The sequence below is a fragment of the Sus scrofa genome, chromosome 2 (assembly GCF_054392235.1).
Source record: "Sus scrofa isolate SSC_HxYL_T2T_F1_AM1 chromosome 2, Sscrofa_HxYL_maternal_Yorkshire_Landrace_v2.0, whole genome shotgun sequence".
NCBI classification, from domain to species: domain Eukaryota; kingdom Metazoa; phylum Chordata; class Mammalia; order Artiodactyla; family Suidae; genus Sus; species Sus scrofa.
The window spans coordinates 130,999,431-131,003,170 of record NC_139384.1 but is presented as its reverse complement, the minus strand read 5'-3'; positions in this window follow the sequence as shown (position 1 = coordinate 131,003,170).

The window sequence follows — 3,740 nt, the reverse complement described above, 5'->3', positions numbered from 1 at the left end:
ACTAGTGCTTTCTTTCCTCTCTCCACCCAAGCTGTTCATGTAGGGGAAAAAAACATTTTCAAGTCTACAAGTTGAAAATGGCTTTTTTTTAAAAAGCAACTACCCACATGAAAGCAAGACTGTTTAATTCTAGATCTACAGCTAGAAGATCAAAAATAGGAATAATTAAAGCCTGAGATGTAACTGTTAAGAAAAGCATTTTTATCCTCTTTGCCAAGTCCTTAAACAGGTAAACCACATATTTAAAGAAAGCACTAAGATCTGAAAACCCAATGGGATTTTTTTTTTTTCCTAAGATGTAATGAATTCAGTCTTCAGAGACCATGGAGCAGGAGTTGTTAAGCCCTCTGAACTGTCAGCTGAATAATTATCTAGCAAAGCCTGTGTGTAGGTGACTCCCTGTGATTCAGCTTCTTTCCTGTTTTGAAACAGAAGGTTGCTAACCTCTGGAACAAAATTTGGCAAAGTCGGGGAATGTCAGTTTTATGCAAACAGTATTTCCTTTTTGTGGCCTTTCCTTTCATCCTATGATTTGACTTTTAAAAGTCTTATGCATATACTGAATTCAACTCAAGGACCCTTTCCATATGCCTCAGAGAGGATGTAGAACTTGAAGACAAAAAAGAAACAAGCAAAACACCTCCCTTTTCCATAGTGGCTGGAACCAGATGAACTTTATGTCAGACCTCATGAACAGCCTGACAGTTTATATTCCAAGGAGAAGGTAACACAGACACATTAAAGGTCGACTGAAAAACAAAAATTCTGGGGAAGAAAAAAATCTCATCATTGCCAAACTGGCTGATTTTTATATGATGATAATTTTAAATCACAGCTTTCAAATATCTGTCTGAGTACTAGGATGTTATTGTTTTAAAGTCTCCACTTGACAGACTGTGGCTGTAGCTTCCCTTTTACCTAAAAGGAATCTGAGCAGCTGAAGACAGGCTCATCCTTCTGTTGCGTAAACCTCATCATCATATTTTGAAACTAACTTATTCAGCCTCCTTGCCCACAGGCTGCAAGGGACCATCCAGCAAAGACAATGCATGTCATTATCCCAACTCCACTGAAGGAATGATCTTGAGATCAGAGGCAAAACCTGAAGTGGAGCAGAGATCACCCCGGGCTGGCTGGCGTCCCCAAAGAACTTTATCAGGCAGGACTGTTGCTACACTTGACCAAGCAGGAGATGTGGGCTTTTGAGAACAGAACATACAACTCAGTTCATTGCTGGAAAGGAGAAAAATTAACAGCCCACCTGTTCCAGAGCTGGCCAGCTTCCCTCAACTTAGTCAAACAGGATATTTTGTTGCGCTTCGCTCTCAAGCCAGAAAACAACCTACTACTATTACAGCTGCTGCCAGCTGTGTCATCTGCCAGATGTCAACAGGGGCCTGAAGTGGGCAGGTGACTTCCTGCTTCGCTCTCTGGCCAGAGTGGAGTTGAGAGGAGGGCAGTGATCAGCTGTGTTCTCAGGACTCCTGCCTCCAGCAGGAAGTCACTGAGCTACACAGTCTGCGTTATCCACACAGAGAAAGGTGATTGAGAAAAATGGACAGATGCCCAAGGCAGCTGTAATTGTTCCTGATGGAAGCTGATTTCTAGACTCAGCAGCCTGGACTGTCCTCTGGGGACTGGAACCTGGGAGGCAGTCCATCAACTGTCACTGGACAAACCCACGGATGAAGAGATGCAGGAGCCATCCTACCACCATGTCTCCCTCGGAATCAGGCATTATGTGGTTAGAATATTTTAATTTACCTTGATTTTTTTCAGGTCATACCAGTCCTAGAAAGGCATATGTTTTTACCACTGCCCCTTAGCTCAAGATAAGCTACCATCTTCTTGGGAGACATCTCTATCCAGACATGGGTGCCTCCAAAGTCTGGCTTGGCATTTATCTCCTCTTCTCTCAGGCTGCTTGATTCTGTGTTCCAAGAACCTTAAATGTCAATGTCTCGGGAGTTCCCATTGTGGCTCAACAGGTAAGAAGCAACTACTATCCATGAGGATGCAGGTTTGATCCTTGGCCTCGCTCATTGGGTTAAGGATCTGGCATTGCCATGAGGTGTGGTACAGGTCTCAGAGGCAGCTCAGATCTGGCGTTGCTGTGTCTGTGGTGTGGGCCAGCAGCTGCAGCTCTAATTTGACCCCTAGCCTGGGAACTTCCACATGCCACAGGTGTGGCCCTAAAAAAAAGAAAAATGTCAAGTCTCTTTCACTGCTTCTTCTCTTAAACTTCAGCTAAACCACCAAGGCAGGGGCCTGATGTCTTGGAGTTCCATGAAGACGAGGCCTTGATTAGTCTGCAAAGCCCGTTTCAAGTGTGGGGCACACATCTAAAGCCAGGAGAGCTTGACAGCTGCTGTTCTTGATGCCAGCCTGCCTCTGTAACGAGGAAAATTGCACACAAGCTCAGTCCTCAAGAGATGTCAAGAGAATATCTCGTGCAATCTATTGCATTTGCAGTGGATAAGCAATGAGATCCTGCCGTGTGGCACAGGGAACTATATCTAGTCACTTATAATGGAACATGATGGAAGATAATGGGAAAAAAGAATGTATATATGTGTGTGACTGGGTCACTTTGCTGTACAGTAGAAATGGATAGAACACTGCAAACCAACTTAATGGAAAAAGTAAAAATCATTCAAAGTGAAAAATAAAAATTAAAAAAAAAAGAGAGTATCTCAACAGAACCAGAGGATGGATGTTCCTGGAAACCCCCTGTATTCCTAGATGAGGTTAACTCCATGGCTGTGTGGTCACTGATCTTTCCAAATCATGCTGTAGCCAATCCCAGTCCTTCCTGTTGCCTGAAGATCAGCCAAGGGCGATCTTTATCCCTGCCACCCTCTCCTAGAAACTGCAACAGTTGTGTGACATGCTTGTGCTGACCAATGAATAAATGGCCTGAGGTCATTTTGAGGGTTGGCTTTGAGTTCTGCAAAGCCTATAAATCAAATTAAAAAAAGAAAAGAAAATACAACAGCTTGGCTTCATCGGTGTAAAAGGTTAAAACAATATCTACTTTTGACAGGTAGATGGAATTGTTACTTTCAGTTTTGGAAAATCTATAAAAGAATAAGGTAAACCCATAGTTTTCTGGGTCTTGATAGGAATTTGTTGGTCAAATACAACAATGTGGATCCATCTCACCCAGACAGGTCCTATCATAACTCTTTCTACACAGATACCTAAGCAATTCCTCAAAGATGTTTCCTTAAATCTTTAGGAAATTGTTTCAGCCTTTTTTTGCCATGTTTGTCTTACACATTTTTAATTTAGTTTACTCCTGGGTGGCTTAGAGTTTTATAAATGTCATCTTTTTCTCTCATGACATTTTTGCAGTTGCTTATTAATGGGGTAGATATCTGGCCAAGTTGCTGGATTTTCTTACTAGTTCGAATCATTTTTCAATTGATTTGCATGGATTTTCTAAATAGATAATTATATTTTCTGCAAGCAAAAATAGTTTTGCCTCTTTTCAATATTTATGTTTTCTTTTTACTGTTTTATTCCATTAGCTAGGACGTTGAATAACAATTTTATTGTTATGTCTTTGTTTCTGATTTCAAACTAGCAATTCACTATTGAATATGATGTTTGTAGAGGGGTTTCTTTATTAAAATTGGGATATTTTATTCTAATTTCTATTTTGACAAGTGTTTTTTTAAAATCATAAATGGGTCTTTGTTGAACTCATTAATTTCTTTCTAAATTACGATGTTATGATT